The following is a 16332-nucleotide window of genomic DNA, read 5'->3' as shown; positions in this document are numbered from 1 at the left end:
GCCAGGATGGTCTCGATCTCCTGACCTCGTGATCCGCCCGTCTTGGCCTCCCAAAGTGCTGGGATTACAGGCTTGAGCCACCGTGCCCGGCCTGTACACTTCTTAAAGCCCATAGAATACACAACAGCATGGGTGAAACTTAGTGTAAACTATGGACTTTAGATGATAACAATGTGTCAGTATAGGTTCTTTGATTGTAACAGATGTGTCATGGTGCTGTGGGATGTCAGTAGGGAGGGAGGTTGTATTACGTGTGGGAACAGAAAGTACATGAGAAACTCTGATCAATTTTGCCTTGAACCTAAAACTGCTCTAAAAATAAAGCTCAATGGTAACAATAATAATAAGTGAGGGCAAGGGGAAAAGAGCAATGCGGGCCAGAATATTTGGGTAAAAGAGCTCGTGGAGAAAAGAGGTCGTGGTGAGAAAGAAAACAAGATATTTTCAGTTTAGGGAGTTACTTTAACATAGGTATGGAGGTAAGGGTGGGCTTGATATACAAAGAAGTATAGAGAAAAGGATATATTTGCAGTATTAGATGAACAGTATGGAAATAATAAAGATCAAGAGAATAAAGATATGAATCCTTGTACTTAGAGAAAACACAAAGTCTTTCCATTGTGGCCAGTCACAAGGCAGTGCCATGTTGCCATGACTGGACTTCTGCCAACTGGTGATTCTGAAGCATTTGGGCTTCTGAGGCATACCTAATGGTGGGCATGATTTGATTCTGGGTTATCTGATTGCCAGCTGTTGGGTGGATGTTTGTAAAATAGAATGATAATGACCTCAGGCAGGTTTTTTTTTTTTCTTTTTAGCAAAACTGCAGTTGCTGCTGATTATGAACAATAAAGTTGGTCCTTTACACGGGGTGTCATCCGCAGTACAGTAGCTACTACATGTCAAAAACAGTAGGCTTGTGTTTCGTCTTTTAAAGTTTTCTTTTTGACAGCATCAGAATAGCACAGAGAGGGAAAATTTCATGGAGGTTTTCCCCAAAGAATCATGGTTTTGCAGTAGCACTGATTTATCATCCAAGAGACCCGTTCATAAAAAAAAAATGTAATAAAACATAATGGGGAATGGTTTTTCCTCATGCCTCCACATAGCTCTTATTAACATTAATGGGAATTGTACGTGATTTGGGGAAGGGGAGGCTGCCTGGTATTTCCAAAGGGTTTATATGTAGACAGATTCAATGAGAGGGTCCCATGTGATTTCTTCCAGCACAATATAGAATAAAGGGAGGGACACAGGGCCTCTCTTTGGAGAATACTATGCTTTTTGTTGGCATAATTTGATTTATTTTCCTGTTCAGAAGTGTGAGGACAGAGCAGGAAAACCATGAGCCATGGAGAAAGGAAGGTGCTGTTTTATTATTAAAGTCTAATGTGCTGTGAATAAGTTCACTTATAATAATAAGTTCAAAATACTCCCTCTTAAAATGGATCTATTTTTTCTTGATTTAGTATTCCACATGGCATATTTTACCTCCAATTCTGACAACATATAGAAAACATCTCAGAGGGAATAAAAGTAATGATTTTTCTCTCCCTAATTGAATCAGACCTTAAAGTCTCTCTGGAATTAAGGCAATAGTCTTTAGCATTTGCTTTTTCTTACTTGGTGAGTATTGTCCATGAAGTTGTGAGTATTACTAAGCTAGTAATATTATTGGTTTATAATTTAAAATATACGACACATTTTAATGGTGCAATATGTGGAAAACCATGAGAAGTTATAAAAAATAAAAATTGCCAATATTATTACCATCCAGAAATAGTTATATTGCTATATTGTTATATATAGTTATAGATATGCTATTCATATATACAAATGTTTATATTTTATAAAACTGCTGAATATTATGTATCGATTTTCATACTTTGCCTTAAAAAATTATGTGACAACTGTTTCTTCATTTTAATGCTTGAGTAATTGTCCATTTATTTAATCATCTTCCTATTGGGAGACATTTAGATTGTTTCTAGATGTCACTATTAACAACAAAAAATAACTTGTATAAATTTTTGTGCATGTAATTGACACTAAGTATTATAAGTTAAATAACATTTGCCATTTGGGTAGAAAAAAACATTCTATTGCTCCTTTAACTTTCATTAGTTTGATTAATAGAGCAACTGAGCAGTTATTCAAATGTTTATTTGGCCATGCAGTCATTATATGGTGACTAGACAGCATAATATTTCATAATACCACATAAATCCTTACATCTGAGGCTGGAGTTCATTTTAAGCTGTATTTAAGTATCAGCTATGAGCAAATGTTTTAGGGCTAGCAGTTACAGATTTTTTATAGAACTCTTAGGAACAGCTTGTTTAAAAGACGTAATTATTCATGGATTAAGAAAGAAATTACAGTGTCTATGTCCCAAAATGTCTGTAAAATCTGTAGACTAGGGGAAACGCTGTTTTCTTAGCAATTTTCAAGTAACTGTGTTGCCTTGATGGTTTGGGTCTGCTGATATCAGATATGGCTCTAGCTAAGTTAGACTATGGAACCAGCTATGAGCCCTACATGAAAGACAACAGTTTTGAGTTTGAGCAAAACTCAAATGCTGAATAACTGCCTTCTGGCAAATTCCAACAACAGTCAATATCACTTCTCAACACACAGGATGGAATGGAAGTTTTTCTTTTAGGGGCTCTAAATTCTCTTTTTTATCCTATCTCCCATTCTTACTCCACCTTCAGAAGTGAATTCTAAACCTGTGGTGATTTCCAACCCTGACAGCAGCATTAAAATATTCTGATGAGCTTCACACAAGTGTAGATTTCACAGCCATAGCTCAGAACTGCTGAATCAGGATCTCTTGAGGGTGAAGTGAATTTATTCCATCATACTTTCATTATTTTCCAGTTACTCTGAGTTCTGACAAAAGTACATATGTATTGTGGCTGGGCGCGGTGGCTCACGCCTGTAATCCCAGCACTTTGGGAGGCCAAGGCAGGCAGATCACTGGAGGTCAGGAGTTTGAGACCAGCCTAGCCAGTGTGGTGAAACCCCGTCTCTACTAAAAATACAAAAAATTAGTGGGCGTGGTGGCAGGTGTCTGTAACTCCAGCTACTTGGGAGACTGAGGCAGTAGAATCACTTGAACCTGAGAAATGGAGGCTGCATTGAGCGGAGATCGTGCCATTGCACTCCAGCCTGAGAGAAAGAGCAAGACGCTGTCTCAATAAATAAATAAATAAATAAATGTATGTGTATTGCATCACCTAATGCACCTAGTCAACTCATTCATACTAACTGGTAAATGACAGCTGCTGGTTTACAAACTTAATCATTTCATACTACACTGCCTACTGTTTCTCAAAGTGTCTTGTGTAATATAAATCTTTGTTGTATAGGAATACCCTGTATATCTCAGGATGTCTAGAATAGTGGTCCTGATAACAGCTACCCTCTCAGTATGATAACTCTCAAAATACGTGCTCACATGGCTGATAGCCCTTGGTGGGGGTGGGCCAGGCAAGGAATATAAAACTAAAAGGCATGATACTTTCCCTCAAGGAGCTGACAGTCATTTTGTGAGGCAGTGTGCACACCTGTAATACAAAATACCATAGAACCTGGTAATAGAAGTACAAACAAAGGTCTAATAAAGTCTGATAGGATAGAAGGTAGTGATGAGTATATTTTCTATTTGCCTTTAAAAACTAACCTTTTTTTTTTTTTACTTAGAAATTATAGGCAGTTAGTTTTAAAAAGTCTCCCTAAAGACATGTAACAAAAGCAACAACATCAATATTTGGCTGGGACTACAGATTTCTGCCACCACACCCGGCTAATTTTTGTATTTTTAGTAGAGACGGGGTTTCACCAGGTTGGCCAGGCTAGTCTCAAACTCCTGAGCTCAAGTGATTCACCTGCCTCGGCCTCCCAAAGTGCTGGGATTACGGGCATGAGCCACCACGCCTGGCCATATTAGGGTTTTTGTTTTGTTTTGTTTTAATTCTAACGTTCTATCACTACTTAATATATGATCTGATTAGATTTTAGTTATCGTATATATTTTTTTCTATAGAGAATAGCCCTTTTAAAAATGTTCTTTTTACCACAATTTTTTTTTTCACTAAACTGACAGCTCTCTTCTTTTTATTGGAGATAAAATTTCTCCTATGATGCTATCATCTGTCCTGTTCTTTTTCTTCTTTTGTGTTTTGGCTTTTTATTCCTTTAGTCTCATTTTCGTGTGGTTTGGGGATGGTGCTGGAAGGTGAATATTTATACTCAATCATCTGTATTAAATGGTTTAATTGAGTATCTCCAAGATGGATTTTGACAGGAGAGGTGAGAGGAAGTTTCACAGAGAAGTGATTTTGGACGTGGGCCTTTGTAAATGACTTAGGTTTGTGTGGAGAAGTGGTCTGGAAAGGAAATCCGATAAGGGGGTGGTAGGAGTAAAGGCAGGATCCAGGAAAGAGCTCAGCCTCCCCTCATGCAGGGAGGAGAAGGGGAACCTCAGGGAGAGAAAGACGCCTCTATAGGCATCCTTCCACCCGGAGGGCCTTTAAGAACCCAAAAAAATGTGCGGGGTCACTGGTGGCTTTATAAAAAACTGGAAGCACTTATTAGAAGAGTCATCAGATAGACAAGTGTGACAGCTTTTTTGGAGGTGAGAAATCAGTTTTTCTAATGTCCCTCAATAGAGTCCCTTTTATGTTTGAGGCATAGCAATGGCTTCATCAATGTTGGTTTCAGTCATTATCAAGATAATTTGATTAGCTTTAAGTTAGTATGTGTGACGCTCAGAGGTGTATTGTTATCTGAGAAATAGTCAACCCACACTGAAACTTGTTTTTCTAGAAAATGCATGCTCTGTAAATCTCAATTGCAGAAAAAGGCTCTTTCTCCCTCCCCACTGTTGTGCCTTGCCGCCCCACTGCCATCCTTTTCTCTGAGGAGGGCAGTAGAGACCCACAAATCAGCCTTCATCCCAGACTCCTTGTCTCCCTTTTCTTAGCCACAGTAGATTTTCCTTCTTTCCTTGAATTCTCGTGTTTGCATAATTCTATCATCCATTCTCAGGGGGAATCATAGTATATATTGAAAAGTCCTTCATGTCTAGAACTTTGCACTCTTGCATTTAAAAGTCTTAGTCATAGATATAGAATGTAAAGGCTGAAAGCTATCTTACAGATCAGTGTAGAGCCCTCACCTTTTCACAGCACCTAAAGCTGTAAAGGTGCTTTGACTCGCTCAAGCTCTCAAGTTAGGTATTAGTAGCACTGGTACCAGAACCTGTGTCTCCAAACTCGGTGACTTTTGCTGTAGCATTTTACTGTCTTTTTGGCAGCTACCAGTCACCATGTGTTTACCAACAAAGAAAGTACAACTCATTATCATGAAATTAAAATGTGTGCTCAAGATTGTTAAACATCACTGTTTCTATCCCAATTCAATCCATCTGCACCCAAACTGAGGGAAAATTTATTTTCTTTCCTTATCAGAGGATTTATTATTTTAATTTTTTAAAATATTTCCCCCGTATTACGTATCATGTTAGGCCCTGTGAGGGCTATAAAATAGATTCAAAATATAATATCTATTTGGAGAGATAAGATATAAACAAAAATAGCTAAGTAAGTTAATATAAGATCATAAAGGAAGGGCTATTATAAGATCAATTATAACTAGTTGTCAGGTGAATGATCTATACTGTAAGAGACCTGAGTTCTGATGGGAAGGGGTGATGGACAGGAGTTTGATGAGAGGAGAAGTGAGAAATTTAGACCCTGAAGGATGAATTGATTTGTATATTCAGAGGAAAGGTAAGGAACATTCTGGCGGACAAATGGTTCATTCACGATGCTGATGCTCTTCTGTGCCAGATACTGGCCCAGTGCTAGGCAGACAGATACACTAAGGAGTTCTGAATCTAATAAAGCACACTTATAACACATTATTGTACTGCAATAGAGCTTCCAGAGAGGGCTGGATAATGTGGAAAGGAAAATGGGTAGTAATAACAAAATCACAGCTAATTAATTATATATTGACATATGTTTCAGACATTTTACCCATGTTGTAGAATTAAAAATTCACAATAACCATTGGAAGTAGGTCATTATGATCACTGATTTACAGGTGAGCAAAACTGAAGTCTCAAACTCTGGTCTGGACCTAAAGTGCACATTGCAAGAGAATCATAGTAAGAACTGTTATAAACATACCTATGCCAGGACCTCACTCCCAGAGCTTCTGATCTCAGGAGTCTGCAGCAGGGTCTCAGCATGTTTCTTTTACTTGTTTTTATCCAAATGTAGATATTTTGCAGTTGTGGGGTTTTTTTGTTTGTTTTGTTTTGTTTTGTTTCTTTGAGACGGAGTCTCACACTGTCGGCCAGGCTGGAGTGCAGTGGCGCAATCTTGGCTCACTGCAAGCTCTGCCTCCCGGGTTCACACCATTCTCCTGCCTCAGCCTCCCAAGTAGCAGTTGTGTTTTTATTGTAGGGGCTTAATTTATTTACAGAAGGAGTTGAATCCTATTTTGTAAATATGAGGGGCTGTCTGGTATGAAAAAAGCAGTAATTGTTGTTGTTCTGGTTATTGTTGCTGAAAACCTCTCAGGTGATATGAATGTGCGGCCAGGGCTGAGAACTCCAGGCTTGGAGGGACCACGGAGCAGTTCCAAGTCAACTCATCTCATATATAGCAAGGTCAAGTATCTGGCTTCAACCTCTTATCATTCTATCAGGCTGCTTCTGGAAGGATGGAGCAGGTCAACAGCAGAGAGCATTGTTAACAAGGTGTGCTTGTGTGTGTGCATGTGTGTGGTTGTGTGGAGGCACATAGAGAAAATATATGTTTGGGGGATGGTAGTGATTACAGTCAGGCTAACTGGAGAAGTAAAGGTGTAAAGTGGGTGGTGGGGTTGGAAAACATGCTTAGGTTTACATTTCAGATGCCTCACGTTGGGCACCAGGAGAGCACCTCCGAAATTGAAGAAACACTGCCCGTCATTGTTCAGGTCACTGGTAATGCCCAATCTGTGTTTCTGAGAGCACTCTTATTAAGCACCCCATGAATGATTAGAACAGGGTCTAGTTGGTTGATACAAAAAGGCTGAGCTCAGGGTTTTGTTGTACATAAATCTGTTTGAAATGGAATGGAAGAGACATAACTGAAGCCAAGGGAATAAGCCAGATAAGCTTTCAAGGCCCATTCCAGACCTCTGACTGTGTGAATTAGAATGATCACATCAAGGCTACTCAGCACATCACAGAATGTACTGTGTCTGTGTATTGGATGACAAGTCTTAATTGTCACTATTGCAAACTCCCTAACAGCACATACATATGCCTGTCAGGGCTGCAGAATCCACATTTTTAAGAAGGGAGATAGGGCGTAATGAATATGAGCCTTCATACTAGATTCTCTGCTGTTACATCCCCATTGGAGGAGTGATGTGAAATCCACCGACATCATTTTAAGGCTGAGAGAGCTCACCCATGAGTGAAGAAAGAATTAATGAGGTTCTTCTGCAGCATCTCAATTCACAGTTGAAGCAGAGGTAAGGCATGGTAGGAGGCATTCTACGTTAATTAGGATGCGGTCCCGGCATCCTCCTGTGCTGAATATTCTCTGTTCCTCGGACCCACAGCTCCCTACCTTGGTAAATGTTTTACTGACCTTTGATTTTGCAGCACCTTCTCTCCCCGCCCCCTTTCTCTTTGCCTCCCCTCACTGATCCTCCGTCAGGAACTGGCACTCTAGCTATCTGGGGAGCAGCTGGAATGTTCTCTGAAATGATGGTGGAGTGGGTGGTGCGCTTATAATAGGTCTTTAGAAAAGAATGCATTGATTTCTCTGAGGATTTTTTTAAAGGCTTTGGGACATGACTGAGGGAATGGCTAATTACTATTTATGACTGTTTCATTCAGAGCTAATTGCCGGAGCTGCTGCAGACACTGAGGCCTTCACTGCTGCTCTGCACCAGATGTGCAAACAGTAATAAAAATGGGCGATGGGGCCGATTCTTTGCACGCCAGTCCTGAAACAGAGTCTATGTGCATGTGCATATAGGTATGAATACATGTGTATACACACACACACACACACACATACACAATATTGCAGATTTTAAGAAGAATCCAGAGGTAATTCTTGAAACTCTTCATTTCTAGTAGGTTTTGTATATATATTAGGGTCAATTTGTTAAGGTATAATTAACAATGCTGGACCCATTGATAAATGAAAGAACTAAAGAATTTTATTCTCCCCCCACACATACATTGAGTGAATAAGCAGGGACAGTGAGTGGTATGGAAAAGTTAGCTGGATTCATTGAAGTTTGATTAAAGGAAAAGGAAAAGTAGAGAAATATTAAACGGAGACTGGTGGGGTTTCCCTCAGTTTGTTTCAGCTTTCCTCTAATTGATTTTCCTACTTAATGTGAACTCAGGCAGCTGCAATTTATATGGAGTGTGTTCCTGGATGTGGTGCCATCAGAGCTGCACACATCTGGTGAGCAGCTTTTGGTCTGGGCTGTGAAAGATGTTCCCAATGTAAGTCCCCAACCCTTATGCACTGACCTTCCTCCCCAACCCTGAGATATGAAAATCGAATACCACAGTGGCTGAGGAGGGTGCAGTAACTCTCTGCTGCTTCTTAGTGTAAATCCATCTCACACTCTAGTGAAATAGTCCAATCACTGTCGTTCTTTGTAGCCATCGTGGTATACTCAAGGAAACTTGACTTTGTATTTTTCTCCTTTTGGAAGGGAAAAGAAAGTGTATTAAATAAGGGTCCCTGCGAGAGTCTCCCTAAGTGATAGCCAGTTTAATATCTGTGAAAACGTTGCTTTGTTTGGAAGTGAGAGCTGCAAACAGATAGAAAGTATATGACAGGAGAATTACTAAAGAAACAATTGGTGAGAACCAGTCTTTCCTTCTGGCTTTTCTTTCAGCGAAAAAGACTGACTTCAGTTAAGTTTCTATCACAGAGCCCTGAGAGAGGCATTCTGCAGGCTTGTCCCTTTAGGGTAAGGATAGGAGAGTGCTTGGGGAGTGAGAACAGAAGCAGCTCTTAGAGAGAGAGAGGCCTGAAGACTGAAAATGATTTTCTAACTAGGGCATAGAAAGAGACCTAGCTCCCTTCTGCTGAGGTGCTCGGGCTCGTGAATGCTTATAAGGTGCACCTGAAGAGAATGGATCTCCAGACCTAGGCTTCCAGTGTTGGAAAAATCAACAGTGACATAGACGCAGAGTTATCCTCTGCTAAGGAAATCTTAGCCATTGGGTAATGAGCAACCATGACAGACAGATGCCAGTGGCCTCTTGCTCATTGTAGGATAAGGTCCACTCCCATTTTTGCTGAGATGCCAGGACAAGAGGAAGCATTCTTAGCACTTGGATGCAATTGAATTTCTCCCCATCATTGAGACAGGACTTTAGAGTCAAAAATAAGTTTGTTTATTATAGAAAATAAAGTGATGTGATTTTGTTTGTACCTATATGTGGTAGATTAAAATCCATACCCGTTTCCCATGTTTAGAATTTAAATGACAACAAGGAAATGCATACACAAGCATGGCTCAGGGTCACAGATTACGTGAAATAATGCTTCCTTGTTGGCGGTTAGGTTCCTGATAATGATTACTTACTCTTGAAAGACTATTGATTATTACCCTTTCATGAATCTCTCGTGAAACTGTTGGGGGTTCCATACAATGTGCAAGGATTATGAAGGTAAATCAGGCAGAGTCCCTATTAAGGCACTTTTAGACTAGTGAGGCAGACTGATATGTAAATAGAACATTTAAATGTGATGTCATAAAGATATAAATAAAGACTTCAGAGCTCAAAAGTTCTCCTTTTTATTTTAGTTTCTATTGATACTTGAGTTTGAAGTACTCACACATGTTAAATATGTCTGCCTTTTTCTTGGGGCTTAGATTCTATCACTGTGTTATTTTAAAGTATTATTTTTCTGCTTTTATAAATTTTATGTTGAAATGTTTTCATTATTTTTTGTAAGCTGGTTCTTAGAAAGGGTAGGTAGTATTAGTTTGCTAGGCCTGCCCTGACAAAGTGCCACCCAGTGGCTTGAAGAACAGGCATTTATTGTCTCACTGATCTAGGGGTGAGAAGTCTGAGATCAAGGTGTCCATAGGGCCATGGTGCCTCTGAAGGCTCTAGGGAAGGATCTGTTCTAGGCTTCTTTTCTAGCTTTTGGTAGTTTCTTGGCTTGTGGCAGCATCCCTCCAACCCTCACATGGCATTCTCCTTATTTTCATGTCTCTATGTCTAGATTTCCAGCTTTTCTCTTGATGTTTTTAGAATTCTCTCTTTGTCTTTGGCTTTAGACAGTTTGATGATAATGTGCTATGGAGAAGACCCTTTCTGCCTTATATCTGTTTGGGGCTCTCTGAGCTTCCAGGATCTGGAAGTGTAACTCTCTCACCAGACTTGGGAAATTTTCATCTAAAACCACTACTCGTTTTTTAATAAAAACACCAGTCCTACTTGATTAAGGACTCACCTACTTTACTATGACGTTATTTTAATTAATTACATCTTCAATGGCCTTATTTGAACTCTTATTCCCAAATAAGTTCACATTCTGAGATGCGGAGGTTAGGATGTCAACGTATGAATTTTGTGGGGGGACATGATTCAACCTATAAACAAAATGACCTTTTATTCTCTAGAGAATTTCTCTGTGAATTGACTCCCCATTGTCCTAAGTGGGCCAACATTCCTGCCATCTTTCTGTATGAGATGCCTACCTCGCATTCTTTACAAAGAGATCTAGTGATGCCCATTCTAGAAAAGGCCTGTGGGTCTGAATTTTTAATTTCCATTCTCCCACCTGTCCGCCTTCAGTGACTCTCAGAGCAACTAAGGGAGATTGCATGAGGTAATTCCTGAGCTTTGGGCATCACGAGTTTCAGGGTATGCACTTCAGTGGGCTTGAAATAAAAGGGTTAAATAAAAAGGAAGCGAGACACTGCTCCAGAATGCCTAGTCTCTGATCTGGAGAGGGTAGAGAAGTCAAACACAGGCATAAACACTGGCATTCCAAGGAACACCAAGATCCTTTCACTGATTGTTCTTACACAGATTTACTGCACTCTGTTATTTTGGGGAAGCTAGTAGGTCACTGTGCAGTTATTTACAACTTGCAATATCATTGCATGTTTTAACACTACAATTGTATTGCAAACTAATCCAAGAGCAGAAGATTTATCTTCTCTTTTCTTGTCTCCCGATAATATTTAACAGAATTATTTATAAAATATAAGTGCTCAGTGGTTGCTTATTTAAAAATTCGAGAGCTTGATATCTCACCCAGGTTGTTTCTTGAGGCTCACAGTTTATTTTTAAAATGCTATCAGCAGTGAATGTTCCAGAAGTTAGCATCGTAGCCAGTATGTATAACAAATACATTGAATAAGGATAATTAGACACATAATTTTATTTTCTGTTTCTTATCCCTTTAAAAATTATTTAAGGTAAAATGGGCAGGTGCATAATTATCTTCTATCTCAGGATGGAAATGTGGGTAAACCACGAGCCTACTCTTACCTAGAAAGATCATAATCACTTTAAGTCACTAAATACAGTGTTGCTTCAGTAAGTAGAATGTGGCCGGGCCAAAATATTAATAAATGCTTTAGTTTTTATTGAAAAGGATTTCTTCCTCTCTGCCAACTTTAGGTTGGTGTTTGCCTGGCCTGGGAAAAGGCCGTGGGGTAGGTTTCTGCCTGCTTCTCACTCTCCTTCTCACCGCCTCCTGCTTTAGCAAGTAGACATTACAGGTCCACCAATGTCAAGTGTGAGAAGAGAGGACTGGGAAAGGAATAGGGCAATCTTACTTGGCTATCTGGTTTTCTTTTCTCTAAGTCTTGTAGATGGCCAAAACTCATCTCTTACCTCTTAGGATGCTGTCATTTGTTGTTGGTGACAGTCATTGCTGGGGACCTTGCATGTCAAGAAGAATCTTGCCTTGGGAGGCTGCATTTCTATTCCAGTGGTTCCTTTGGTTCTTTCAGCAGCTGTTAGCAACTTAGCACATACGTCTAGACCTGCCGCACACCATCCCTCTCAGTGATCCTAGTACACAGGAAGCAAGAGCAGCCCACCTTGTCTTCCTCTCCTTCAAGGTCTACATCTGTCCATTGGGAAACACTTTATCATCTTTTGCTAAGTCCAGTGCAATGATCTCTATCCTCTTCCACAGCCTGCTTAATTTTCTTGGGCTTAAGCCATGCCCTAAACTTTTGGTGACTCTCTCAAAAGCAATGAACACATTTACAGTTTTTCAAGTTGTCCTTTTGAGATGCCCAGAGGCAAAGGAGACTGTGAGTAAGCTCTACTGTTCCTTCTTGGGGTAGGATGTGGACTTTGTTAGCTTATACTTCAATAACAGAGTTGAAGGCCTTACATCATAACTCCTATTACTTGTTTTCTATTCATAAAGTGTCTTAAAATTTGCTATCGTTCTTGAATCTCAGCAACCCTATTATATAAAAACACAGGTTATAGCACCGATGGTTGATAGATGGAAAAACTGAGTCTAGAGAGAATAAGTCACTTATGTAAGCACAGGAGGCAGCTAAGTTAAAACAGGGCTTGAGCTAGAGATCGGGTTTTCTGGTTATGTGAAAACAATTACTGGTTGTCAATAGGGATCACACAGTCCTGGGAGGAGGTGGTGGATGTGGGGGAAATGGCAGAATGGGGAAAGGAGAATCTGCAGTTTGGGGGGAAAAACAAAAAGCAAACGTTCTCAGTATTTGATTTGCTTTTCATTGCGTTAGTGGTATTTCAAATAACTGTGTCTGTGAGACTTTTATATTTTTCGAAAGGAGACATAGATAAATATGAAGGAAAACTATACTCAAAATACACTGCTTCACTGGTTGCCATTGTCTTAACTCAGCTCATCTGGTGTGTCAGGGTTAAGACACTTTGATTTTATGTAATGTACTTTACCAAGATGACATTTATATTGAGATAACGAGTGAATTTCTTATTCCAGTGGAGATTTAAGAATTATCAGCATAAATGACACTTTAAAATTAGAGATAATGAAGACTTTCAGCCTTAAAATCCCTGGGAAGTTGTTTATTCAAAAAGCTAAAGAGCTAACCAAACAAAAATAGACCATAAACCTGAACTCTTACTCCTGCTGCTCCCTCCCACCCTAAGGCCCTCTGATTTTTCTGGTTTATTTTAAGCCCATACAGAACAAAACCCTGGCTGTTCCTTAACAAGTGAGAATGACTTGCCCAGACACACAATAAAACATTTGTGACAAGCGAGCATGCACGCCCTTAATCCAGATCTTGCTCAGCACAAGGTACTCTCTGGCTGCCTGATTCAACAAAGAGCCCTCTGTCCCTGCTCCTCACGGAGGCTGAATGCCAATTGTCTTAAATCTGATTGCTCCTTGAACCCCAGTCCCCTCGTGGATGCATGAGAGTGCCACCCAGAATGCCAGGACCCATTAGGCTGAGCTGACTGAGGAGATAGCTTTAAATCAGATTTCCTTTATCTTCCTTCTCTAAAAATTGTGGGTGTATCTTTATGCTTGTTTATCTTCTCTCCAAGCCCTTAAGTGTTCACTCCTCACGGCTCTCCTTACCCAAAGCAGCTGCTTTTTCCACACGGTCAAGCTGCCTTACCTTCGAGAAAGATGTCACTAGTCTGAACCAGCCTTGATTCTGTTAGATATCCATCCTGGGGGCACACCATTGCATGGTGTACTAAGAAGCAAGGAATCAATAGGAAACAAAATACCTGGCCATAAACAAGTTGAAGAATGCTTTGGAGAGGAGAAAAGGGAAAATAAATTGAGAAGGCATTACTGAGAGGCCTTCGTTAAAAGAGAGGAGAGTAAAGATGGCCTTTCGATAAGCTCTTGATATAACATCCCTCCCAAATCTAAAGTTGTTCACAGCTCATCCTGTACTCTCTTGTTTATTTTAATAAAAACTAGAACAACTTATTTCCAACTGTGGAAGCAATATGCTTATTGTAAAAAATGTAAAACCAAGAAATACAAAAAACTGAAAACCCCCACAATTTGGGAATATATATATATATTTTTTTGTTTTGTTTTGTTTTGTTTGTGTGGGGGGGGGCACAGAGTCTCGCTCTGTTGCCCAGGCTGGAGTGCAGTGGTGGGATCTCGGCTCACTGCAAGCTCCGCCTCCCGGGTTCAAGCCATTCTCCTGCCTCAGCCTCCCGAGTAGCTGGGACTACAGGCGCCCGTCACACACCCGGCTAATTTTTTTGTATTTTTAGTAGAGACGGGGTTTCACCGTGTTAGCCAGGATGGTCTCGATCTCCTGACTTCGTGATCTGCCTGCCTCGGCCTCCCAAAGTGCTAGGATTACAGGCGTGAGTCACTGCGCCCCGCCAGGGATATATCAAGATGTCTCTTTCTCTCTCTCTCTCTCTCTCTCTCTCTCTGTCTGTCACACACACACACAGAGTAGTTTATTTTGTAAACAATTTATTTTTCTTTAACAGTATGTTATGAATATGTTTTATTAGTAACAAATATTTTAATATCTGGTTGGAATTCTATGTGGATATATATTTATTTGTTTTGCTGCAAAAGGCTTTATTGTTTCCAACTGGTTCATAGCTTGAGACAGGGCCTGGAGCTTTTTAAACACCCTGGAGGTACTTAAAAAGCTGCCTAGTGGATGGAGGTACCAGAAGCCCTGGTACCAGGCAATGCAGAGAGGCTTCTCAAACGACACAGGCTCCAGAGCCTTACAGTGCTGCTTCATGGGGAGGTTTTGGAAGAGAGACTGGCCCAGTCCAGCCTGTGAAGGGTGGTCAGGTGGTCACCAGTCTTCTTGATGAGTTTTTTCCTCCCCATCTAGGAAATGGCTCTCTAGGAAGTCACCAAAATAGGGTCTGTGCGGGCAGAACCCAGGGCAAGCAGATACAGAAGGACCAGGTTCTGGTTCTTCTCAACAGTCAGGGTTGCTTCCACGGCATCCAGGCTTTTACACCCCTCATCTTGGGGCACTATCTACATGTCTTAGAAGAGGGTGCAGCCACTGTGCCGATTTTGCAACTTCAAGAGATGCCGGGGCGGTCCCCTATAGTTGATCTCTTTGGATGTCAAAATTATTTAGCTATTCTAATTAGCATTGAAATGGAAATTTTTATTGCTGCATCCCCAATTATTGTGGCAAATAACTGGTAACAGAATTTTTAAGCAATAAACAATGCACCCTTCAAAATGTTTTAATATTTGTTGTGATCTAGAAAATTATTCCTCCTTCATACATACCTGTTTTGAAAAACACCCAGCCTCGCGTTCTTCATGAAGACTACTTTGAATGAACAAAGCTATTCTTACAACCTCTTGGTCCTGACACAACTTCATCAATTTTTAATCTAAACTATTATGCACTTAGGATATAAATAAAAGAATGCTATTATGTGCTTATGCTAGAATGCGTTTGTGTATTCAACTTACATGTTTATCTCTGTTTCCACTGTTTCATGATTAGTTCAATGCTATACTCATACTGGGAGTTAGTAACTCATCTTTCATGCATCTCATTCATTTGGAAAATAACATCCAGATTGCTAATGAAGAAAGTCTTGAGCATGTCATTTACGTTTTAAATTTCTTATATTATGCTTGGAAATGTTTATCTTAAAGGAAGCTAGACAGTGTTTTCTCCACAGAAGAGCCGTTATTCTGGGAATGAGAGAAATTGTCTGGTTATTTGTAAGAGAAGCCTTAAAATTTTGTTTTGTTAAGTTATTTAGCTTTATGGGAGTTATGATGATTTCTAAATTAAGTTCTTTTCTCAGACTCTTTTTTTCTGCCAGACACTGTGTTTTGCTATACAATAATCATCATTGATTTCTTAATTGTACTCTTGATTATTACTTAACAAAATAGGGCAACATATTTGATTGAAATCATTACAACTAGATTTTCTGTGTTTGTTGTCAATACAAGCTATTTCTCCCTTTTCAATTTTCAGGGCAGGGACAAATAACGCAACCTCCTGAGATTGTCATCCACTCCCTCCATCACACATACGCGCACACACACACATCATCATCATCATCATCATCATCATCATCATCATCATCACCATCACCATAAGCCTTATCAGGAATGGTTGGCCAATCTTCTACTTTTTCCTTGTCCAAATAACTATTTATTCTTCAGGATATAAAGAAACAACTCTGAGTAAATATACTTCTAGATCTGAAACACATCTTAAAGTCTTATTTTTCATATTTACTCTTTGGCTAAATAAACCAAAGAAGTAGAATTGTTACATATGTATGCTTGTGCCATGTTGGTGGGCTGCACCCAT

The sequence above is a fragment of the Colobus angolensis genome, unplaced genomic scaffold, assembly GCF_000951035.1.
Source record: "Colobus angolensis palliatus isolate OR3802 unplaced genomic scaffold, Cang.pa_1.0 Scaffold6, whole genome shotgun sequence".
Taxonomy (NCBI): domain Eukaryota; kingdom Metazoa; phylum Chordata; class Mammalia; order Primates; family Cercopithecidae; genus Colobus; species Colobus angolensis.
The sequence above is the reverse complement of the archived record's forward strand: the minus strand, read 5'-3'. Positions refer to the sequence as shown.